Source organism: Choloepus didactylus, chromosome 19 (genome assembly GCF_015220235.1).
Source record: "Choloepus didactylus isolate mChoDid1 chromosome 19, mChoDid1.pri, whole genome shotgun sequence".
Taxonomy (NCBI): domain Eukaryota; kingdom Metazoa; phylum Chordata; class Mammalia; order Pilosa; family Megalonychidae; genus Choloepus; species Choloepus didactylus.
Genome location: NC_051325.1, coordinates 39,668,739 through 39,695,312, shown reverse-complemented (window position 1 = coordinate 39,695,312; position 26,574 = coordinate 39,668,739). Strand labels below are relative to the sequence as shown.

At 40.5% G+C, this 26,574-nt stretch overlaps 1 protein-coding gene and 1 pseudogene across 3 annotated transcripts in view; both read right to left on the bottom strand.

Moving 5' to 3' along the window:
• The window catches only part of PHF20 (PHD finger protein 20), a 179,513-nt gene that overhangs the window by 127,306 nt on the left and 25,633 nt on the right, over positions 1–26,574 (bottom strand). The window lies entirely within an intron of this gene.
• On the bottom strand, positions 673–1,666 carry LOC119516205 (annotated as a pseudogene).

Sequence of the window (26,574 nt, the reverse complement as noted above, 5' to 3'; positions counted from 1 at the left end):
GGGAGAGAGAATTTCCAGCTCTGACATGCAGTTACAGCCACAAGTGACTTTACCTTCCAAACAAATATTGCAGCTGGGAGTCACATTTCTAACCAATGGGAGTATTAGCCAGTAGGAAGAGATCTAAAACACCATACTGATAATAAAAGCTCTGGGGAGCGGGGAGGGATTGGAAATGATCAAAAAATGTTTACTCATAGTTTGAATTTTTATGAGGATTTTTATGAGGAATACTTGTAAATTAAAAGTTAAAAAATTATTTAGTGAGCCAACAGCAACCAATAACTACATAATTAATAATTAAAATAAAAGCAAAACAAATCCAACAGCACATTTAAAGAATTATAGGAAGCTGGGAAAGATGGCAACTTAGAGAGGTGTAAAATTTAGTTAGTTCTCTCGAGCAACTAGTAAATAGGAACAATTAGTAAATAGTCTGGAACAACTGTTGGGGGACATATGTGAGCAAACAAACATTGTACATCAGTCTGGAATGGGTGAAACGGCTGATATCTCAGTATAAGAACCATAAGTAAAGCTCCCCAAACTGCAGAGCTGGCGTCCCTCCCCCACCAGAATGGCAGGCTGAGCTGGAACACTTTCCTCTGGAAAAAAAAGAAACTGGTTACCTGGAGTGAGGGAAAGTAACTCAACCAAACTCCAATTGCAGTTTTGTTTTTTTTTGTTTTTTTTTTTAGAAGGCTGTTAAATTTATTGTCTTCATCTCAAAAATCTTCATAAAAAATTGCAGTTTGGTTTAGCTGTCAGCAGCCCACTCCTGAGCTCTGAGGAAACTAGCCTTCTTCTGAGCTACCCAATCTTTCTTTTGGCCAAGAGACATTTTGGGACGGTTCCACCTCTTCTTTTTAACTTCTTTCTTAGGCTTTTTCTCATAGACTGGATTCTCTCGTATAGCAGCATGGGCTTTCTTGTACATCTCCTCCATCATGTCTGGAGTTACGCTGTTCTTTATGTACTGAGAGAATTGTTTCTTGTAAGCATCTTCATCTTCCTCCATTAGGTAACGCATATAATCTGCAACATTCTGACCCATGATGTGCTTCCAATGTACTTCTGCATTGAATTCCTTGCTTTCTGAATCATAACCAGGGAATCGTTTGGTACTGTGAGGAATAGACAAGCCTCCATCCACAGCTCCTTTCAGAGCCCCAAAAACTTTATTTCCCGTGGTAGTTCTGGCAAGCCCTGCATCCAAATAGCAGATGAAGGCACCAGGTTGACCATCAATACTTTCCACATTGTATTCATCTCCTATTACCTCTACTTGGCCTTCATAGATCTTGTCTATGCCAAACCTGTTGAGAAGCCTGCGGGCCAGCAGCAGGCCAGCACAACATGCTGCAGCATAATTTGTCAGACCAACCTTCACACCATACTTTGGGAGTTCGTGAGCATAAGCTGCGCAGACTATCACATCCCCTTCTATACGGGCATAAGCAATCTGACAAATGATATCCCTGTTAGTTACACGAACTATCATCCTGTATTTGGGTGTGTTGTACTTATTTTTATCCTGAATTACCAAACATTTCCGAGCATAGTAATCAGTTTTACCCTCTCATCTTCTTCTAAATTTCACTTGGTACCTCTTGAAATAGGCCTTATTCTTGACAACTTTAACAAACCCCATCCTGAGGATCAGAGACCAGCGTCTGCGGCTTTCCACAGACCGGTAGCCCCAGGAGCACTACGGGGGTGGGGGGGGGAAGCTCCAATTGCAGTTTTAATTTAAAAATTTGGACTACTGAATACAAGCAATAAGCACACATAAACCCTGAGCAAACAGGAAAGGAACCTGAGGTTCCTCTGGGTAGGGAGGCTGGACTGATGGGGAAAAAAATACATAAATAAACAGAAACAGAGACTTTTGGAGATGGCTGAGCTCAGAATACGGGAAAACGGCTGTGTCCCAAGAAAGGGGGCACAGAGAACTGGGTATCAACACTGGTCAACCGGATAAACTGGGGGGCTGGGGGCTGGCTCTGAAAAGGAGCCTTCTCTCTTTCTCCTTATTTTTCTCTCATTCTAAGTAGCTCATTAGAGAAAGCCTCAGGCATTTTCAATAGTCAGCACTGACTAAGGCAAGGGTGGAGTTAACAGAGTCAGAGAGACAAACGAGGAATTCCAGTGTAGAAGCTAACTCCCTAAAGGGTATATCTTCCCTAGAAAAGGGGGGGGGGGGGGGCAGCTCAAATGTCTGCTCTCCCTCAGAGAATTCAGACCCCAGGACTGGGGTGGGGTGGGGAGGCAGAACCAGAAACAACTTAAGCTTGGCTTCTGACACCCTCCACCCCTGGCCAGGACAGGGCCCTCTAAGAATTAAAGGGACTGCATCTCTTTACACCGGTGGGGAGCTGCAGACTGACTAGCACCCCCTGCTGGACAGGACAGGAAAAGCACAGAGCCTAGAGGCCTTACAGGGAAGTCTGACAATCTAATGGGTCTCGCCCTCAAGGAAACGTAATACTGAACACAGCCTCCTCCTGAGACCGGGGGCCGTCTGGACTGGGAAAATATGATTGGGGTAATCAAGAAAACCAGATTCCTACACAACCAAAATTACAAATCACACTAGGAAAAACGAAGATATGGCCCAGTCAAAGGAACAAACTTACACTTCAACTGAGATACAGAAATTTAAACAACTAATACTAAAAATCATTTCAAAAAGTTTAGGGAAGATATGGCAAAAGAGATGAAGCGTATAATGGAAACACTGGGCATACATAAGGTAGAAATCGAAAGTTTGAAAAAACAACTGGCAGAATCTATGGAAATGAAAGGCACACCACAAGAGATGAAAGACACAATGGAAACATACAACAGCAGATATCAAGAGGCAGAAGAAAACACTCAGGAACTGGCACCTGAAAGACTACACACAAAAGAACAGATAGAGAAAAGAATGGAAAAATATGAGCAATGTCTCCGGGAACTTAAGGACAAAACGAAAATTACCAGGATATGGAACGAGGTTAAAGAATGGGGAGCAGTTGCTTATTACAAGCAGAATGTTCAAAGAGAACTTAAATGTTTGGAAATGGACAGAGGAGATGGTAGCACATGGTAAGAATAACTAACAGTGCTGAATGGTGTGTGAAGGTGGTGGAAAGGGTAAGCTCAGAGTCACGTGTGTCACCAGAAGGAAAGTTGGAGGTTAAAACATGGGAATGTATAAAATAGTAAATCTTGTGGTGGACAATGTCCATGATTAACTGTACAAATACCAGAAATCTCTCTCATGAACTAGAACAAATGTAAGACACTGTAACTAGAAGTTAATAATAGAGGGGCATATAGTGAAAAAAATATACACCTATTGCAAACTATATACTACAGATAGTAGTATTTTAACATTCTTTCATCAATTGTAACAAATGTACTATACCAAAACTATGAATCAGTAATGGAGGAGGGGTTGTTAGGGTTATGGGAGGATTTGAGTTTCCTTTTTTTGTCTTTATTTCTTTTCCAGAGTAATGAAAATGTTCTAAAAATTGAAGAAAATAATTGTGGTGATGGATGCACAGCTGTATGATGGTACCATGCACAACTGATTGTGCACTTTGGATCTTTGGATAATTGTATGGTTTGTGAACAATCTCAATTTTAAAAAAATCCATGAACTGCACAACACAGTGAACCCTAATGTATACCATGGACTATAGTTAATACTACAATTATAAAAATGTGCTTTCATCAATGGTACCATGTACCACACCAATGCAAGGTTTAATAATAAGGTGGTATATGGGAATCCTGTATTTTTACATATGATTGTTCTATAAACCCACAACTTCTCTAATTAAAAAAAAAAAAAGTGAATAAGAGAGTATACCTCTAGAATTACCCAGCCTGCCTATACACCCCATAACCAGGATCAGATGGAAGAGAGGGATGGTCTTTCCAGGACCTTCAAGAATCTGGGTCTCTGCATGCTTTCTCTTACCCCCTGTTAAAGTACCTGAATGGCTCTTCTTCTTTCTAAAGCATGTTTCCTACCACTCACTTCCGAACCTCTTCCTTTGTTAACCTATCCCACTTTCTCTGCTTCACTTCCTCAGAGGAGAAGCCTACTTTAAACTTTTTCACTGAAGTTCCATTTTCACAAATGTAGGGTACTGGAGGGTTGGGGAAGCAGCTTTTAGTGAAAACTTGCATTTAGACTTAGATGATGAGAGGGGTCTGCCAAATTTTTAAGTTTCTCCCAGAGTGTCCTGTACATATAAGGCATACAATAAATGTTCACCAAATACACTTTTTAAAAGGATTTAATCCCGAGTACAGTAATAGAAACAGACCCACGAACCAAGCTGAATCATCAAAATAAACAAATGATATCTATCTCGTAGGTGTCAAGACGACAAACAGACTTGAAGATGAAACTTGTCAACTTTGAGAGGATATATGCACCTCTTCTGTGATCACTATGAGAAAATTAAGTTAGTCACAAAACAGCTTTCTTCCAAAGGCCAAAAACTATCAAAAACTCATATTTATAAAAAATTCCACTTGGAAAGGACAAATGATGAAAACTTCACAGTAAACTAGGTTACTATGAGGACCTTATTTTTAAGCAAGTGGTATGACTCATTGCTAAGCCAACCAAGGAGCCACAGAAGGCCAGTGTGGCCAGTGTCAAATGGAATGGGACAAGGAAAATGCACAAAAATAGAGGAAAAGAAATCACTGATTCCATAGATATTTTCTGAGTGTCTTACTCTGGGAACCAGAAAGTGTGGTAGATGTTGAAAATACAGAATCAAATCTGTTAAGATGTCCAATCACAGCAGCATAGAGAGGAAGACACCACGCTACAAGCCACTCTGGCCTTTCAATTCCTCAGATACACAATACACCTTCTTTCCATAACTGGGCTGCTCCCTTTATCTGAAACATTTGCACTACCACTACCCTCTTCCCAGGCAACATTATTATCCTCCTGTAGCTCAGGCTCCCTGGGTACACCACCCCAAGGAATCCCCTTCCATTCTGTGTCAATTTCTCCCTAGCTTCCTTCATAGCATTTCCTCCAATTTGTAACTATTTCATTTGTTTCTCATTGTTAATGTTCATGGCTGCTTACCCAGGAGATCACAGGTGCCTCTAAAGGCAAGATTTCTGTCTCTCTTTTTCACTACAGTATCCCCAGGGCCTAACACACGTGTCTGTAAGCACAAATACTTGTAATAAAGTATCACAAGTGCAATAATGGACGACTGCTTAGAATAGGGTACAGAGGAGCAAAAGGCCAGTTCTGGGGCAGAGCGAGGAGAGTAAGGGAGAGGAACAAGAGTGACTCTCATGAAGAGGAGACACTTTATCCCAATTCTGAAAGATGAGTGGGCATTTTCCAGGTGATCAAAGAGGCAGTGAGGTTAGGGAATATTTCTGGAAGGGGGTGCAGTATGAGTAAATCAACATAGGTACAGAGTAAATCAACATAGGTACAGAAGAAGGAAAGCACTAAAGAGGGCAAGGGAGTGCAGGAAACTGAAGGTAGGGAAGGAAACAGCAACTCTGCGTAGAGAGCTGAGCAGGAACCTTATATGGATGGGCAGCTGGGCCCTAAATGAGTGATTCCAAAGATAGTGCAATGGTACACACAGAACTGGGTGTCCACCAAGGTCTCCATTAGGAATGTTTTATTAAGGCTTTTCCATAATCGGGGTCATCTGTTCAGAGCTTCCCATCTGGGTTGGGGAGAGGGGGAGTGTCACAAATGGGTCCAAACAGTAGCTGTGTGGTTTTAATACATGTCAGCAAATTTGACACTTCTTCCTTCAAAAAGCGGAGCCCAATTCTCCTCCCCTTTTATGTGGCCAGATTTAGTGAATTGCTTCTAAAAAATAGAATGTGGAGGAAATGAAAGTATGGGACTCCAAAGCTGAGTCATAAAAGGCACTGCTGCTTCCAACTTCACTCTCTAGGATTCCCTGCTGTGGAAGAAGCCAGGTGTTGCAATGCCATGAGGATACCCAAGATGTCATGTACAGGTCAACATGACAAGAAATTGAGGCCCTCTGCCAGCAAGCAGACCAACTTACCAGCCACTTGAATGAGCCACCTTGGACTGCAATCTCATGAGAGATCCCAAGCCAGAACTCCCCAGTTAGGCTGTCCCTGAATTCCTGACCCACAGACACTAAAAGATTAATAAATATTTACTGTTTTACGCCATTAAATTTTGGAGAACTAACAGAGAAGCATTTTGCTCCAGTGCTGTGGTTTCTCAAAATGGAAGTGTGGCGCTAGAGGAACCAGTCCTTATATTCTCAAGTTTGAGAAACACTGTTCTAAGCTCCCAGAGAAGCCACCCTACCCTAGAGGCCCACCAAGGAAAGAAGAGGGCTGTGGGAGATTGGCATTCCCAACAAATGGGAGAGAATGACTCCACCTGCATGTCCAGAAAGGTAGAGAACAGTCCAGGCATAATGCAGTGGATACATGTTGACTTGTCCACAGTATATGACCACCAAGTCCCAGGAAGGGTTGCTGCTCAAATTCTTCAGATTAAAATTAAGCTGCCTAACATGGCACACACTGCACATGCTTAAATTAGAGCAGTCAGACAGGGCTTGGCAGAAATCTGTTTGGTCACCCACACACACATCCCAAAACTGTGAACCAAAGAAATTTTTTAGGAAAAAAAACAAGAAGAACCATTTCCCTCTGAATTCCCATCCACCAGTCAGTGTTCACTCACATGGCCATTGATATCCAGCAAGTATATATCTCACTCTAAGGCTTATAAACTACCTTTACATAAGGTATCTCCCAAAGGGAGTTATTATATGCATTTTACATTTGAGGAAATGGCAGCTCAAAAAGAATGACTAATAAGAGACGTAATCATAATTAGTATCCAAATCTTCTGACTCTAAACCCAGTAGAGAGCCTTCTGCCCTTAATTTGACTTCGCACGTAAATGTCCTTGAAGTGACACAAATCCACAGAGATGTCTTTTGTCTTAGCCAACTAACAGTCCACCTGGCTGGTAGCCCAGAATTTGCCTAAACTTTACCCCAGAGGTTGAGCATTCAGGCAACTTCCTGATTCTTCCCTGAATAGCCTTTCTGTGAACATACAGCAAGACTCAGCATGGCTCTATTTCTGGTTTAGGGCACACATGAGAAGCAAAAGACTTCTATGCACAAAAGTTAACATTCTAGGCCATTCCCAGTCTTTGCAGGAGAAGGGCTGGGAAAGAAGATGTATTTGGTAGAAAACAGAAGGATGACCATAAAGCTGCGGAAAAACTGTGCTGTTTGGATGCCTTAACTCTTTCCTCACCACCCCACTACTTCCTTTAATCAACATCTGATACTTCTACTCAGGAAACGTTGGAATTCCTCTCTCCTCTCTATTCCAATTATTTCACACCAGCAACAACTGTACAACCAGTTCATCCACACACACCCACACCCTCCTATCAATACTCAGCAGAAGGCCTGTCACAGAAACACTCAGTAAACATTTGCTGACTGAATGAACACCACCACTTTTCTGTTCCTAAGAGAGATCTCACTTTGTCATTCCCTTGCTTAAAATCTCTTTTCAGTAGAATCTCCCACCACTCCTGATCTGTTCCTTCTCTGGATTCTCAGACACACCATGTCCTTTCAGCCCTGAATACCTTTGCTCACGCTATTTCTTCCACCTACTCCACCCTCACTCTCATCCTGGAAATCTTTCCACCCCTTAAGCCCACTTCCTTACGAGTACCATCAGCTCTCCAGCCCCTCTGTCTCTTCCTGGGTAAATACCAGCCCTGATTAAATTAGACTCCACATTCTCCATATCTGTATCAAGGCAGCCGAATGTGGCTGGAGAAAACACTCCTCATGCTGGCGGGTCTCACTTTAAATCATCAATAGTGGTTCCCTTTGGAATGGGCTTGTTGAATAGGTGAGGGAAAAAAGGGTTTCTAGGGTGCTCAAAATGTTCTGTATCTTGATCTGGGTAGTCATTACACAGGTGGAAACATACGTAAAAATCCATCAAGCTACATACTTAAGACTTGTGTCCTCTACTGTAAATTACACCTCAATAAAGTTTTTTAGTTAAGTTTTAAAAAGCGTTTTTGCTTTTTCCCCAATTCAATGTCCTACCTTTCTTAAACTGCATGAAAATTAGTTTGTTCTGTTTTTAAATCTAAGGCCTAAAAGCAAAAATACCCCAGTAGCAACAGGCATACCTAGATCTGTTTCGAATACCAGTCTCCAATAAAAGGAACCAGGCCTCCTTGAGAAATGGCCGATTTCAGGACTGAGACTGGAAATATACAAGATATTTTCTAGTATACTATAAAGTATAGCATATATAGAGTATTTTATGGTGCCAAAAATCGGAAGTGCTTTACAAAAAAAAAAAGAAAAAGAAAAAACAACGATGATGAGGGTATGTCAAAAGTATACAGCAGGCAACTGAAAGAGCCTCCAATGGCCAAAACTGGAACAATTTGAGAAACAAAATAAATCAAGTGGTATTGGATTAGAATCCAAAGCAAAAAATAAATACATATGCATCCATACTGATATATTTCAATGACTGTATACTTAAATAAATGTGGAAGAGTTTACAAATCTCCTGTGCAAAAGAATAGCAATTAATGTAGAGACTCCTCCCTCAAAGAGACAGACCAAAACTCTCCAATGCATATATGTTGGCTGCCCATAATGACTTCCTTCCAAAGAATACAGTGTGGGAAGTGGGGAAAAAAAGAGTTAACTTTACAGGGGAGAATCCCAACAAACACTACCCAAGTTTGGTGATCAAGGTCAACATCAACGGTAATAAGCCATGCTGATAGTAAATACCCTTGATATGATGTGATGAGAATGGAACTTTACCTCTGTGGTCCTCCTCCCAAAACCAATAACCCTAGTCTAATCATGAGAAAAACATCAAATCCTAATTAAGGGACATTTTACGAAATACCTGACCAGCACTCCTCAAGAAAAGTTTGAAAAACTGTCACAACCAAGGGGTGCCTAAGGAGACATGATGACTAAATGCCATGTGGTATCCCTCATGGGATCCTGGAACAATAGAAGGACATCAGATAAAAACTAAGGAAATCTGAATAAAATATGGGCTTCAGTTAATAATACTATATGGGTACATTACAGATTAGTTCATTATATTTCTTTATTAATTTTAACAAATGTACCTTACATTTGTATCTCACTAATTTAAGATGCTAACAGTAGGGAAAGCAGTGTGAGATACATGGAATTTTCTGTATTGTCTTCACAATTTTCCTGTAAATCTAAAAGTATTCTAAAATTTTAAAATGTATTGGGAAAAAAAAATCCCAGACCATCAACCTCCAGTGGGCCCTTAATAGCACTTCATGGCACAAGCAGCTCTACCCATTTCTCACTTCCAATCCCTTTCCTATTCTCTGAAATGAATATTTCATATCATATCCTCTCTTCTCAAGCCCAAACCCTCCTCTTCCTGATCTTCACTCTCAGCTAGATTTTTATTTATTATTTCACTAAGAAAATAAAACAAAACATAATCCCCATTGATGGTGAGAATGTAAAATGATGCGTTTGCTGTGGAAAACAGAATGGCAACTGCTCAAAAAGTTAAACATAGAATTCCCATATGACCCAGTGATTCCACTTCTAGATATTTATTTGCCCAAGAGAAATGAAGACGTGTCCACACACAAGGTTGTACATAATATTCACAGCAGCATTGTTTATAACAGTCATAAAAAGGAATGAAGTACTGATTCATGCTACGATGTGTATGAACCTTGAAACTATTATGCCAAGTGAAAGAAGGCAGGCACAAAAGGCCATTTATTATATGATTCCATTTATATAGAGTATCCAGAATAGAGACAGAAAATAGATTAGTAGTTGTCAGGGGCTGGGGGAAAGGGAGACTGGGAAAGACTGCTAATGGGTCTGGGATTTCATACGGGAGGGGATGAGAATGTACTGGAATTACATGGTGGTGATGGTTGCATAACTTTATGAATATAATAAAAATCAATGAACGTACGCTTTATTTTTTTTAATAAGAAATTTTATTTTGAGATAAAGTCAAACTTACAGGAACAGTTGCAAAAACAGTACAAACCCCACACATAGAACTCCAGCATACCCTGAACCCCTCCCCCGATACCCCAATCCACCACCTTTAACATCCTGTCACACCATTTCTTTCTTTCTTTCCCTCTCTCCCTCCCTCCCTCCCTCTCTCCCTCCCTATCATCCCTCATCTATTGCTCTGTCTTCTGAACATATGAGAGTAAGCTGCACACATCGTTGAAAAAACAAAATTCACATACACATTTCCCATGAACAAGAACAGTCTTTTATGCAATCCCATTAAACACAGCTAACAAGTTCAAGAAATTCAACCTTCATACAAAGCTTACATTCTATATTTCCTTTTTTTTTTTTTCAATGTCCCATCTGTGTCCCTTTGAGCCTCCTCTCCTCCATCCTCAGATCCCATCCAGGATCATCCTTGGCATTTAATTGTCATCTATTTAGACTTTTTTTTTTTTTCAATTATGGAAATAAATATACAGCCTAAATCTTCCCATTCCACCCCCTCCCTACCATTCCATTAGCGGAATTAATCACATTTAGAATGTTGCAATGCTATCACCTTCCCACCATCCATTTCTAGAAGTTTCCCTTCACCCCATACAGAAACCCTACACTCATTTCTTAACTCCCCATTGCCCCTTCCCCCACTTCTCAGAACCCCTATTCTACTTTTCATCTCTATGGTCATATTCTCTGATACTTTCTTTGTGTTTACCGTGGGGCTTAAATTTAACATCTTAAATCTATAACAATCTTGTTTTTCTTTGATAACAACTCAACTTCAATATGACACATAAACTATGTTCCTATACTCCATCATTCCCCCACTTTTATGTAGCTCTTGTCAAAAATTACATATTTTACACTGAGTCCAAAACCACTGATTTATCATTACAGGTTATGTATTTTAGATCCTGTAGGAAGTAAATAGTGAAGTTATAAATCAAAAATACAGTAGTACTGGTATTTATATTCACCATGTGATCTTTAGTGATACCCTTTATTTCTTCATGTAGTTTCAGTCAATTGTTTAGTGTCCCTTCCTTTCAGACTGCTCAACTCCCTTTAGCATTTCTTATAGGACTGATCTACTGGTGGTGAAGTCCCTCAGCTTTTCTCTCTGTCGGTAGGGCTCCCTTTAGTATCTGAAGTAGGGCAGGTCTTTTATTAGGAAAATCTTTCAGCATTTGTTTGTCTGTGAAAAATTTAAGCTCTCCCTCAAATTTGAAGGAGAGTTTTGCTGGATAAAGTATTCTTGGTTGGAAATTTTTCTCTCTCGGAGTTTTAAATATGTCATGCCACTGCCTTCTCGCCTCCATGGTGGCTGCTGAGTAGTCACTACTTAGTCTTATGTTGTTTCCTTTGTATGTGGTGAATTGCTTTTCTCTTGCTGCTTTCAGAACTTGCTCCTTCTCTTCAGTATTTGACAGTCTGATCAGAATATGTCTCGGAGTGGGTTTATTTGGATTTATTCTATTTGGGGTTTGCTGGGCATTTATGCTTTGTGTATTTATTTTGTGTAGAAGGTTTGGGAAGTTTTCCCCAACAATTTCTTTGAATAGTCTTTCTAGACCTTTACCCTTCCCTTCCCCTTCTGGGACACCAATGAGTCTTAAATTTGGATGTTTTATTTTATCTATCATATCCCTGAGATCCATTTCGATTTTTTCGATTTTTTTTCCCCATTCTTTCTTTTGTTCTTTCATTTTCTGTTCTGTGGTCCTCGAGGAGGCTGAGTCGTTGTTTGTTCAACTTCCTCTAATCTTGTATTATGAGTATCCAGAGTCTTTTTAATTTGGCCAACAGTTCCTTTTATTTCCACAAGAGCTTCTATTTTTCTATTTACTCTTGCAATTTCTTCTTTATGCTCTTCTAGGGTCTTCTTTATGTCCTTTATATTCTGTGCCATGTTCTTCTTCATGTCCTTTATATCCTGAGCCATGCTCTTGTTGCGTGTCTCTAATTCTTTGATTAATTGTGCCAAGTACTGTGTGTCTTCTGATCTTTTGATTTGGGTGTTTTGGTTTGGGTTCTCCATATCGTCTGGTTTTATCATATGCTTTAAGATTTTCTGGGTTTTTTTGGCCTCTTGGCATTTGCTTTACTTGATCCCTAATTTGACAGAACTGCAGCTTGGTGGCATACACTTTCTCTAACTAACCAGCAGATGGCGTCTGTGAGTCACCTATTCCCCTCAAGTCAGTTCTCCCCCACTTTGTCTTTGTGGTGTGTGGGGGTCTGATTCTTGTGGGGTCCAATTGGTGCACCAAGTTTGAGTATGTTGCTGGTGCTGTCCGCCCTGAATGTGGGGCGTGTGTCTGGGTCGTTAGGCAGGCAGGGCAGCTTTAATAATCAAACCTCCCACGTGTTCCCAGAGATTTAAGGCTGTTGCAGGAGCCTAAGCCTTCATGTCAGTCTTTCCACCGACTGTCTCTGCCACTGACCCACAAGTCCTTGGTATTCGCATGGGTCCCTGGGATTTCCAAGTGGTTCCTCCTTACCAGCTGTGCTCTTCCAGGACCTCTGCTGAGGGAGGGCCACACCACGTCACTAGTGCACGCCGGCCCGCCAGGGAAGCCCTGGGTCGCTGGGCCATGCAGGGGTGCTCCCAGCCCGCTTCAAAGATGGTTGAATGGGACGCGTTGACTTCTCCCTTTTCGCACAGCTCTGCCCTCCCAGCTCCAGGACAATCAGCCGTGGGTGTATTAAAGGCCTCTGTCCATGGCCGATATTGTGGCTTGTGTGTAGTGCTGCGGAAAAGATTCCCCGTCACACTGGGTTTCTTGGTGCGGCTCTGGGCTGTGGGTCTGGCCCCAGGCAGGAGCATCCCCCGCCCACTGGGGAGATGGCTGCAAGGAATGCGGTTTTTTTCTCCTTTTGGCTCCCCTCTGCTCCTCTGGTCTTGAGACAATCAGCAGCAGGTGTGCGAAGGGGTATCCTCCACGCCAGACACCGAGGCGTTAGCCCAGCCCGCTCCCGCCGTGCTTCACTGCGCAGCTCTCCCCGTCATATCTGTAGCCATTCCTGGGCTTTTTTTTTTATTAAAAAACTAGTCCGTCTCCAACCTCCAGCCCACCATTTCCCCACACCGCAGTGCGGCAGCGGGACTTTCAGCCGGCTCACTCACTCGTTTCAGAATGCAGGCTCCTGGTTTCACCAAATGCATGTTCCCTGTGGATTTAACAGACCTTGTCTGGCTGGTGCATCGCTGGAAGTGGTGTTCTGGGCCACTTTCTGGTTTTTATCTAGTATTTTTCACCGAGGTGTTTTTTTGCCCTGTCTCACCTAGCCACCATCTTAGGTTCTCCAAATGTACACTTTAAAACATTGAATTTTATGGCATGTGAATTCTACCTCGATTAAAAAAAATTAACAATAATAAAAAACTGGGGAGGGGGGTAGAATCCCTTCAAGAGCTGAGGAAGACATGGAGCAAATGAACACTCATACATAGCTGGTGGAAATGCAAAATGATACAGCCCCTCTGGAAAACAGCTTGGCAGTTTATCACAAAATTATACTTACCAAATGATCAAGCAGTCTCATTCCTAGGTATTTACTCAAGAAAAATGAAAACTTATTTTCTCCCAAAAATTTATACATGAATGTATATTCATAATCATCAAAAACTGGAAACACATAGGTCTTTCAATAGGAAATGGATAAACTATGGTACATCCATGCAAAAACCCATGGATGAACTACAAATACATTATACTAGTTGAAAGGAGCCAGACTTAAAAGGCTACATACTGTATAATTCCATTTTTTTGACATTCTGGAAAAGGCAAAACTAGACAGACAAAAGAAATTGCCAGGAGCTGGAAGTTGCAAGAGAGGTTGATTACAAAGGGACATGAGGAAATTTTGAGGAGTGATAAAAGTGCTTTTATCATGATTGTGGTAGTGGGTGCATGACACTATGAGTTTGTTAACAATTCACAGAATTGAACTTTGAAAAGTCTGAATTTTACTGTATGTAGATAAAACCTCAATTTTAAACCAAAAAAAAAAAAAAAGCACAACAACCCATACACTAGCATCACCAAATCTATCAGTCAACCTTCATCTCTATCTATATACCCTGTCTCCCTGCTCCCCAGTTACAGTGAAGAAGCTGCCTGCAGTTACAGTGAAGAAGCTGCAAGCCTCCCACTTGCACACCACATCATAGTCTCTTTTCTTCCAATCTCTCTTGAACCCACTTGTAACAGATTTTGGTGCCGAGAAGAGTGCTACTATATGCAAATACTAGAAATACTAAAATGGCTTTATAAATGGGTAAGGGGAAGATTCTGGAAGAATTGTGAGGAACATGATAAAAAGGCCTAGATTGTTTTGAAGAGACTGTTGCTAGAAATATAGATGCTAAAGGTACTTTCAAAAAGGGCTTAGTCAGAAATGATGAATGTGTCATTGCAAACTGGAAGAAAGGTGATCCTTGTTTTAAAGTGGCAGAGAAATCAGCAAAATTGTGTCCTGAGGTCAGATGGAAGACAGAATTTGGAAGTGATGAGCTTGGATACTGTTCTAGTTTACTAATGCTGCCGGAATGCAAAACACCAGAGAAGGATTGGCCTTTATAAAAGGGGTTTATTTGGTTACACAGTTACAGTCTTAAGGCCATAAAGCATCCAAGGTAATACATCAGCAATTGGGTACCTTCACAGGAGGATGGCCAGTGGTGTCTGGAAAACCTCTGTTAGCTGGGAAGGCACATGGCTGGCATCTGCTCCAAAGTTCTGGTTTCAAAATGTCTCTCCCAGGACGTTCCTCTCTAGGCCGCAGTTCCTCAAAAATATCATTCTTAGTTGCACTTGGGATATTTGTCCTCTCTCAGCTTCTCCGGAGCAAGAGCCTGCTTTCAATGGGCATCTTCAAACTGTCTTTCATCTGCAGCTCCTGTGTTTTCTTCTTCTGTCTGATCTTATATAGTGTGCCAGTAATTTAATTCAGACTTACCCAATGGGCAGGCCAACACCTCCATGGAAATTATCCAATCAGTTGGGTGGGGCGCATCTCCATGGAAACACTCAAAGAACTACAATCTATTTAACACTGATAGTCTGCCCACACAAGATTACATCAAAGATAATGGCGTTTGGGGGGACATAATACATTCAAACTGGCACAGATACTTAGCTGAAGAGATTTCCAAATTAAATGTGGAATGTGCAGCCTGGCTTCTCCTTGCAGCATATAGTAAAATGCAGGAGGAAAGGGATAAGCTGAGAACAGAAGTCTTGGGTACAAAGAAACCAGAAATTGATGGTTTGGAAAATCCTGGGCTTCCAGAAAGTAAGTCCCCAGAGAATAGTGCCCCATGTGAGAATTTAACTGAACACAGAACCAGTCAGTTATTTCAGTGCACAAAAGGAATGGAGATGGAGTTATCCAGAAAGGGTTTGTGGAAACTCCTATTGTCTGATGGTTGGGACCCCTGTGTGCTGCATGCAAAACTGCCACATTTTTTGTGAGATCTGTAACTGCCAGCCCGGACTATAAGGGACAAGAAAAGGGAAAGATAGAAGGAAAAATGACTTCAAAGGCAGAAGAACCATGCAGGCTAATGTCCAGAGCCAACACACCTTGGGCCAGGAGAGTGAACCCATCCTTGTATAGGGGAAGAGTGAGTGTGTCCCAGAGCTTGCAGAGGGCAGGTCTTCCACCCCTTTGTTCAGGAAGAGTGCTACAAGCTTCAGAGAGGGTGGAGCACATTCCCCAGGGATTGGGGAAAGTCTGGCCACCATCCTACTGTGTCCTCCAGATGGTAGAGAGTTCGGCTGCCACCCCAATGATTGAGGACGGTGGGGCCTAGAGGTTGGCAGCTTCCCAGATGCTTGAAGAGGGTGTAGCCAAGAGCTTAGCCATCTCCCCATTGTTTGGAGATACTGGAACCCTCATTCCAGTGTTTGGAGAGAGCAGAGCTGCTGCACAAGCCCTTGTCTGTCAAGCCCTGAGGAAAAAACGTCATTCTATGGATGACTTTCAGACCTGGAAATCTAATGATGCATGCCCTCCTGTTTTTCAAAACTGTTTGGGTCCAGTGATCCCTGTTTTCCTTCCAATTTCTCCCTATGGAAATGGGAACATTCACTCTATGACTGTCCCTCCTTTTACACTAGAAGCATGATAACTAGAAGAAAGTCTCACAAGAAAGTCTCACAGGTCCACAGCCGGAGGGGTTTTGCCCTTGGACAGCCCATACCTGTAAATGATTTTGAGGAGACTGTGTACTTAATACTGCTACTGAAATGATTTAAGCCTTTTGTAATATTGTGATGGAATAAATGTATTTTGCATATGGAAAAAAAAAACAGGTCTTTCTGGGGTCCAGGGGGTGGAGTGTGGTAGTTGGAAGCTGTTATGTATCCCAGAAAAGGCCATATTTTTTTAATCCACTCCTGTGGGTGCAGACCTATTGTAGGTGGGAACCTTGATTAAGTTACTTCAATTGAGATATGACACACCTCATTCAAGGTGGGTCTTAACCCCCTTACTGGAGTCCTTTATAAGAGGATAAAGGACTCACAGTAAAAGTCCAGAGAGCTCAGAGAGGCCTAAGAGAAACTGAGAGACAAGAACACACAAACAGAAGCTGAGGAAGGAAGCCACAGACAAAGAAGCCAGAAGTTGAAGGCAATGAAACCTGGGAAAGAAGGATCACAAGACTTCGCCACGTGCCTGGCCATGGCACAGAGGAGTCTGTATTGCCGGCAGCCTTTCTTCAGAGTAGGTATCACTCTACTGAACTTTAATTTGGACATTTTCATGGACTTAGAATCGTAAACTTGTAAGCCACTGTTAAAAGCCAGTCCATTTCTGGTATACTGCATACACTTCATCACCTTTAGCAAACTGAACACACTCCAATAGGTTTTTGTCCCCAGTGCTCCATTTAAACAACCCTTGTCAAGGTCATCCATAACCTTGATGTTTCCAAATCAATAGTCAGCCAATCCTCATCTTACTTGATCTACCAGCATCACAAGATGCAAGTGATTATTCCCGCTTCCTTGACATACTTTTTCCACTTGGCCTCTGAATACCACTCCTCTTAGATCTCCTACCTCAGTGGTCACCCCTTCTCAGTTTCTTCTGCTGGTTTCTCTTCATCTGCTCAACATCTAAATGCTGGAGACCTAGCAACTAGACTCACTTATCTACATTCATTCCCCAGATCAGCACTGTCCAATAGAAACTCTGTGACGATAGAAATGCTCTATAGCTGTGCTGTCCAATATGGTAGTTACTAACCACATATGGCTATTGAGTACTAGAAATGTGGCTAGTGCAGCTATGGAATTGAATTTTTCAAGATTTTATTTTATTTTAATTTATTTTAATTTAATTTAATTAATTTAATGTGGTTAGTAGCTGCCATTTTGGAGAGTGCTGCCCTACATAAGCTCATCCAGTCTCATGGTCTTAAATCCCATATACTAACTGCTAACTGCCCAATTCCTATCACTAAACCAGAGCTCACACCTGAATTCTTGACTCATCTATTTAATCATTCACTTAACACCTCCTCTTGGTCTTCTGAAAGGAATCCCATAATTAACAGGTCCAAAACCAAACTGCCGATCTTACCCTTAAAATCTGGTTCTACTGCAGGCTATCTCATTTCAGTAAACGGTAATTCCATTCTACTAGTCCTCAGATCAAAAGTCCTTGGAGTCATCCTCAACTATTCTCTTCTTCACAACATCATCAGTAACTCTGTCAGACGTACCTTCAAAAAATACCCAACTCTGATCACTTCTCATCCCTTCCACCACTGCTCTTCAGTTCAAGAAACTATCACTTTTTTAATGCAGACTACTACAAGAGACTCCTTTACTTGTTCTTCCTGCTTCTACTCATGACTGCCTACAGCATATTCTACACAATAACCATAGCCACATTTTATAACTGAAATCAGATAATGTTACTTTCTTGTTTGAAACCTTTCAGTGACTTCCTATTATATTCAGAATAAAATCCAAACTCCCTCTTATGGCCAATTTGGCCCTTGCTGATCTTTCTGGGCCCACCTCCTACCTCTGGCCCCTCTTTCTACCCTTCAGCTGCATGTATGTTCCTTCTTTGTGTTGCTTAAACAGACCAGTTTGTTCCCTGTGCCTCAGTTGCCTCTGCCTGGAATCCTCACGCTCTCACTTCAGAGCTCTGCTTAAATGTCTCTCCGTCACAGAGACTTTCCCCTGCCAATCCTCTATAAAACAGCACCTCCCACACACAGTGTCATAGTCTATCCACTTTCCAGTACTCATTCCTCTCCCTAGCATGTCTCATAACCTAGCATTTTCTATATGTAGTCATCTGTTTGCTTATGGCCTGCCTCTCTCCAGTGCAATGTCAGCTCCAAAAGATGACGGACTATGCTGGTTCTAGTCACCACCATATCTCCAGCATCTAGCACTGAATGAATGGCATTCATCAAAAGTCATCTTTATGAAGTCTTCTGAAATTTCCATAAGTGAAACTAATTGTTTTTCCCCAGAAATGTATACTTGAACTTTGTACAGGGTAAATATCTCTTCATGATATAATTAATTTCAGGCATTTTACTTTCTGTGCTGGGTATAGGACACAGCACAGGGATCAAAGCTATACCCATGCACGCTCAAAAGCCAGACTCCACCACTTACTACCTGTGTAATTTGGGGCTTCTTAACCACTCTATGCCTCTGTTTCCTCATGTTTGAAATGGGAATAATACAAATATCTACCTTATAGTGTCATGAGTACTAAATGAGGTAAAACATTTAAAGTCTTTAGACTTGTGCCTGGAACAGAGTAACTACTGAATAAATGTTAACTATCAGCAAAGACAATAAGCAGGATATCCAGAATATATAAAATTAGAACTCCTACAATTCAGCAACAAAAAGACATACAAACCAATTTAAAAAATGGGCAAAAATCTTGAACAGACATTGCTCCCAAGAGATATACAAACACCCAATAAACACATGAAAAGATGCTCAACATCATTAGCCATTAGAGAAATGCAAATCAAAGGCACAATGAAGAGACTTCTGGGGAAGATGGCAGGGTAGAGAGTGCCAGGACTCAGTCCTTCCACCAAAACAACTATTAAACAGACAAGAACTGTCTGGAACAACTATTTTGAAAGCCCAGTGGTCAGAAGAACACTGTACCACATCCAGGGAAGAGTAGGAAGAAGAGACTGATAAATTACTGAAAAAAACTGTAAACTGCTCTCTCCATGCAGAGCTATTGGAATCCATCCCCTACCCGTATGGCAGGCCGCCACAAGGTCCAGTCACTGGCTAGCTACTCGTGTCAGAAAAGGATGTAAAATTCCTCTTCCCCAAGTACAGGGATGGGCCAATCACTGACCATGGCTTTTGATTAGTGAATATAGATTGCTGGGTCCTGGCTCTGAGGGCAGCTATTGTTTTAACCTGCCAAGACAAAGGCAGTGGGAGTCATTATTTCAATTCAACCCTGACAGGGGTGGCAGCAACCATTGCTTCAACCCTCCCTGGACAGGGGAGGAAGCAGTGGAGATTTAGAGATACAGTACTTCCTCAGGACTGCAGGGGACAGTTAGCTGAGGGGCTGCATTTGCTGGACAGGTCAGGAAAGCTCAGCTTTGGGAAGCCATAGGAGAAGATTTTGGCACCCTACCTGATCCCCTCCCCAGGGCACTCTGGAGAAAGTCTGTGCCCTCTTTGTGGGTACCTGGCCCTAGACTGGCTGGGAATGACCAACTTGGGAAAGTCTTCACCAGGTTGACCCTCTCCCAGAATTTGCCCCCCAGTCAAAAGCCCAACATGAGACAACAAAAGGAGTATTAAAAAACTATAGAGGTGGACAGTCTGGGATAAAGGACTGTCAGCTTCAAATATGTGGAAGAGGGAGGTCTGTCTCCTGGAAGCAGAGGGGACAACGAAACCCCTGTAAATGAGGGATAGCCAAAACAACCAACCAGCAAAAGCCCAGGACAAGACAGGCCCAGAAAGGCAGAGAAAACCCTGCACACTGCATTTTCCATGGGCAAACTTTCCTGACAGGAGGGTTGAAGCTCAAGAAAACATGTGTCTTATCACCAACTTGTTACAAAACCAAGAAACAGACACCCCAGGGAGTAATATTTTAAAATATTAAAATGTACAGTGCACAACAAAAGAGTACAAGACAAACAAAGAAACAGGAAACGGCCCATCCAAAGGAAGAGGATAAAAATCCAGAAGACACCAACAAAGACGAAAAGAATGTGGACATACTAAACAAAGCCTTTAAAAAAAAATCATCTTAAAATGCTCAAGGAGATGAAGGAAAGTACAGAGAAAGAACTAAAGGATATCAGGAAAAAAACAAACAAGCAATATGAGAAACTACTAAAGAGAGAAATTTTTAAAAGGAACCAAACAGAACTACTTGGGTTGAAGACCACAATTACTGAAATAAAAAATGCCTAGGAGAGTTTCAAGAGCAGATTAGAGCTGGCAGAAGAAAGAATCAGATACTTGAAATGAGTCAAACTGGGGAAGAGAAAGAAAAAAGACATATTAAAGGCAAAAACAGCCTAAGACACCTCTGGGACACCATCAAGTGCACCAATATACACATTATGGGAGTTCCAGAAGGAGAAGAAAGAGAGAAAGGGGCAGAAGAATGTCAAAGAAATAATAACAGAGAACTTCCCAAACTTAGCAACAGAAGGAAATGTGCACATCCAAGAAGCTCAAAAAACAATTAGCAGAATAAACATGAAGAAAAATATACCCTGTCAATTACTGATTATACTACCAAATGCAGAGGACAAGGAGAGAGTTCCAAAAGCTGCAAGAGAAAAGCAATATGTTACATACAAGGAAGTCCTAATTAGATTGAATGCCGATTTCTCATCAGAAACTATGGAAGAAGGAAGTGGGTTGAAATACTTCAATCGCTGAAGGAAAACAACTGCCAGCCAAGAATTTTATATCCAGCAAGAATCTCTTACAAAAAAGAGAGAGAGATTAAGATTCTCAGATAAACAAAAGCTTGAGGGAGTTCATCACCACTAGTCATGCCCTACAAGCAATGCTAAAAGACATTCTTCAGATTGAAAGGAAAGGACACTAGGCAGTGGTTAAAAGCAGCATAAAGAAATAAAGACCTGCAGTAAAAGTAACCATCTGGGTAATAACAAATGCCAGTGGTATTGTATTGTATTGTATTGTATTGTATTGTATTGCATTGTTTGGTATGTAACTCCACTTCTCACTTCCTATAGGTATTAAAATGCAAATGCATAAAAACTAATGATAAATCTGTGATTTTGAATATACAATGTACAAGACACAAGTGATAACGGTACAAAACATGCTGTGGAGACAGAGGGGTAGAGGAAAAGTATATGTGCATATTACTGAAGTTAAGTTGGGATCAAACCAAATATGGCTGTTATATATTTACAATTGTTACATCTTTCTGTTGAAAACAGATGAAAAAATATCCAGAAAGAATTGAGAAGGTACTCAATACGGTAAAACAAAAAAAAAAATATATACACACACACACACACACACACACACATGTATATATAAAGGAGGCTTTAATGGAAGTGAGGGTCAAAAAAGGTGTAAGATTTACAGAGGCTGAATAACAAAATGGCAGCAGAAACTCCTATATTATCAGCAGTGACTTTAAATGTAAACAGATTAAACTCTCCAGTCAAAAGGCAGAGATTGTCAGAATGGATAAAAAAAACATGATCCAACTATAGGCTGTCTACAAGAGACTCACCTTAAAGTAAAAATAGGTTGAAAGTGACAGGGAGGAAAAAAAAATACCATGCAAGTAATAACCAAAAGAGAGCTGGGGTTGGCCAAACTAATATCAAATAAAATGGACATTAAGTCAAAAACAGTTATGAGGAGCAAGGATGATCATCACATACTGATAAAGGGGACAATTCAACAGAAAGATGTAACAATTGTAAATATATAAGCACCTAAAAGCAGAGCCTCAAAATGTATGAGGAAAATACTGACAGAGTTGAAGGGAGAAAGTGACAGTTCTACATTAATATTAGGGGACTTTAATATTATCCACTGTCAATAATGGATAGAACATTTACTCAGAAGACAATTAAGTACAGGACTTAGTAAAGAATGATACACTAAACAAACTAGATCTAACAGACAGATATAGAACACTACACTCAACAACAACAGAATATACATTCTTCTCAAATGCACATGGATCATTCTCCAGGACACAATACACATCAGGTCACAAAACAAGTCTCAATAAATTCAAAAATATTGAAATAATACAATGTATACTCTCTGATCACAATGGAATGAAGCTAGAAATCAATAACAGAGAGAAACGGAAAATTCACAAATATGCATAAAGTAAACAACATACTCTTAAACAACCAATGTGGTTAAAGAGAATATCAGAAGTGAAATTAGGAAATATCTTAAGGTGGATGAAAATGAACATATGACATTCCAAAACTTATGGATGCAGCAAAGACAGTGCTGACAGGGAAATGTATAGCTCTAAATGTTTACATTAAAAAAGAAGGAAGACTTTAAATCAGAGACCTAACCTCAAAACTGGAAGAACTAGAAAAAGAAGAGCAAACTAAACTAAAATGAGCAGAAGGAGGGAAATCAACAAGACCAGAGAGGAGATTAACAAAAATAGAAAACAAACAAACAAACAAAAAACAATAATCAACAAAACCAAAAGTTGGTTCTTTGAAAAGATCAATAAAATTGACAAATCTTTACCTATACTGACAAACAAAAAGAGAAGATAAGAATAAAGAAAACATCAGAAATGAAAAGGGGAACATGACCACTGACCCTGCTGAGATAAAAAGGACTATAAGGGGATACTATGAACTTCTGTTTGCCAATAAGTTAGATAACCTAGATGGACAAATTCTTAGAAACACACAAACTACCTACATTGACTCAAGAAGAAACAAATGATCTCAACAAACCATCAGAAGTAAAGAGATTGATAATCAAAAATCAGTAATCAAAAACCTCCCAACAAAGAAAAGCTCAGGACCAGATGGCTTTCCAGGGGAATTCTCTGAAACATTCTGTGCTGGTTTGGATGTATTATGCCCCCTCAAAATAACAGGTTCTTTAATGAAGTTTTGTGGGGGCAGACGTATTAGTGTTGATTAGGTTGGAATCCTTTGATTGAATGTTTCCATGGAGATGTGACTCAATCAATTGTGAGTGAAACATTTGACTGGATAATTTTCATGGCTATATGGACCCTGCCCATTCAGGGAGGGTCTTGATTTAATCACTGGAGTCCTATAAAAGAGCTCACAAACAGAAGGACCTCAGAGCAGCGGAGGATGACATTTTGGAGAGCAACTAAGAGAGACATTTGAGACAGCCACTGAAAGCAGACTTTTGCTTATACTTTGCTCCGGAGAAGGTAAGAGAGGACAAAACACCCCAAGAGCAACATTTTGAAGAACACACAGGAAATGAGAGAGGTGCTGGAACACAACCCGGGATCAGCAAATGCCAGCCATGTGCCTTCCCAACTAACAGAGGTCTTCCAGACGCCATTGACCTTCCTTCGGTGAGGGTATACTCATGTTGATATCTTAATTTGGACCTTTTCCTGGCCTTCAGACTGTAAATTTGTAACCAAATAAACCTCTTTTATAAAAGCCAATCCACTTCTGGTATTTTGCATAACAGCAGCATTAGCAAACTGGAACACATTTCAAGAAGACTTAACTCCAATTCTGCTCAAACTCTTCCAAAAAATCGAAGAGGAGGGAACACTCCCTAACTCATTCTATAAGGCAAACAAACCAAAGCCAGATAAAGATACCACAAGAAAAGAAAACTAAAGACCAATATCTCATGAATACAGATGCAAAAAATCCTCAGCAAAATACTAGCAAACTGAATCCAACAGCATATTAAAAAAAGAATTATACACCATGATCAAGTGGGGTTTATCCCTGGTATGCATGGTTGGTTCAATATAAGAAAATCAATTAATATATTATACCACATTAACAGAATGAATAGGGAAAAAAACACATGATCATCTTAAATAGATGCAGAAAAGGCATTTGACAAAATACAGCACCCTTTCTTGTTAAAACTAGTTAGAATACAAGGAACAACAGAAAACTTTCTCAATGAATAAGGGACTATATGAAAGCCCACAGAACATATGCTATGTGAACCTAGGAACCTCCTACTTTTTGTCAAGCCCTCAATATTGAGGTTTGCTTGGGTGAAATTTATGGTTGTAAAGGGAGGCTAAGCCCACCTATAATTATGCCTAGGAGTCACATCCAGAGAACCTCTTTTGTTTTTCAAATGTGGACTTTCTCTCTCTAAGGCCAACTCATAAATTCATCACCTCCCCTTGACATAGGACAGGACCCCCAAGATGAATGGCCTTCCTGGAGACGTGGAACTTGGATTCCAGGAATGAGCCTGACCCTGGCATCAAGATGTTGTCGCATATATCAGGACTTCATTCGTTCTTACAGCTGAATAATATTACATTATATGTATATACCTCATTTTATTTATCCATTCATCAGTTATTAGACAATTGGATTGCTTCCATCTTTGACAACTGTGAATAATGCCACTATGAAGTTCGATGCACAAATATCTGAGTTCCTGCTTTCAATTATTTTGGGTATATACCCAGTAATAGGATTGCCAGGTCATATGGTAGTTCCATACTTAACTTTTTGAGGTACTGCCAAACTGTCTCCCAGAGCAGCAGCACCATTTTACTTTACCTCCAGAAATGAAGGAGTATTTCTGTTTCTCTGCATTCTCTCCAACCCTTGTTATTTTCCATTTTCTTAATAGCAGCCATTCTAATGGGTGTGAAATGGCATCTCACTGTGGTTTTGATTTCTATTTATCTGATGGCTAATGATAATGAGCATCTTTTCATATGCTTTCTGGCCATCTGTATATTCTCTTTGGAGAGATATCTGTTCAAGTCTTTAGCTTATTTTTTAATAGGGTAGTTGTCTTTTTGTTGTTAAACTGAAGGATTTCTTACATATTCTGGATACTTAATCCTTTATCAGAGATGTGGTTTCCAAGTATTTTCTCCCATTATGTAGGTTGTCATTTTACTTTCATGTTAAAGTCCTTTGAGGCACAAAAGTTTCTAATTTTGATGAGATCCCATTTATCTATTTTTTTTTCTGTTGCTTGTACTTTGGGATTTTTGGCTTTGGGTGTGAAGTCTAAGAGACCACTGCCTACCACAACGTCCTGAAGATGCTTCCTTATATTTTCTTCCAGGAGTTTGATAGATCTAGCTCTTATATTTAGGTCTGGATCCATTTTGAGTAGATTTTTGTATATGGTGTGAGGTAGAGGTCCTCCTTTATTTTGCAAATGGAGATCCAATTTCCCCAGCACCATCTGTTGAAGAGACTATTCAACATAAGAAGACATAAAAAGACCACTCAAAATAAAAATTGAGGGGTCTTTTCCACTTTGTCAGAAATCAGTTGGCCATAAATGTGTGAAGATGATTTCTGAGGTCTCTATTCTATGCCATTGGTCCATATGTCTGTCCTTGTGCCAGTCCCATGTTAGTTTGATTACTATGGTTTTGTAATGATTTTTAAGATCAGGAAGTTATGAGTCCTTCAACTTCATTCTTCGTTTTCAAGGTGGCTTGAACCCCTCGGAACCCCTTACTCCTCCACATGAATTTGATGAAATTTCATTTCTGCAAAGAAGGTTGTTGGAATTTTGATTGAGATTGCATTGTATCTGTAAATTGCTTTGGGTAGTATTGACATCTTAATAGTATTTAGTCTTCCAATCCATGGACACAGAATATTCTTCTTGAGGGACCTTCTTAATTCCACATCACCTAGAGTAATGCCAGACTTCACAGAAGAGATGCAATACACATTTGTAGAATGCCAGAAAAGAAAGTTTACTTGGAAGAAAAAAATAAAAGTCATCCAAGGAGTGAAGAGATCTGAATTAGAAACTCAGATTTGACCAGTGCAAAAAATTCTAAAGAAAAAGAAACAGGAAAGAGAGATCTAAGGAAATTACAAATCTCAGATTTCAAAATTCTTTGTGCAAGAAACGGAAGGAATCTATGATCGACTCAAGTGGAAACACAGTGGCAGAAGTGTGCCAAATAATCAGGAAAGCAACAGACAGAAGGAGTTTTTTCACTATGTTCAGAGCAAGAACAGGGAAGGCCAGGTCCAGGCCTACTGCTCAGGACAGATGGTGCACTCCTGACAGATGACAGGGAGAAGGCGAAACAAGGGAGAACAAGCAGCTTCCGTTCTACCACCAAGCATCATTAAGAGAAAACCACAGCCTCTCACATATTAGATTTTGAGTTCATCTACCCAGCCCTGGAGGTAAACAGGGCAGGCAGGATTACCCTCTCTACAGAGCAGGAAATGGATATGAGAAAAGTTCAGCCCAAAGTGAGAGATCCAAATTTA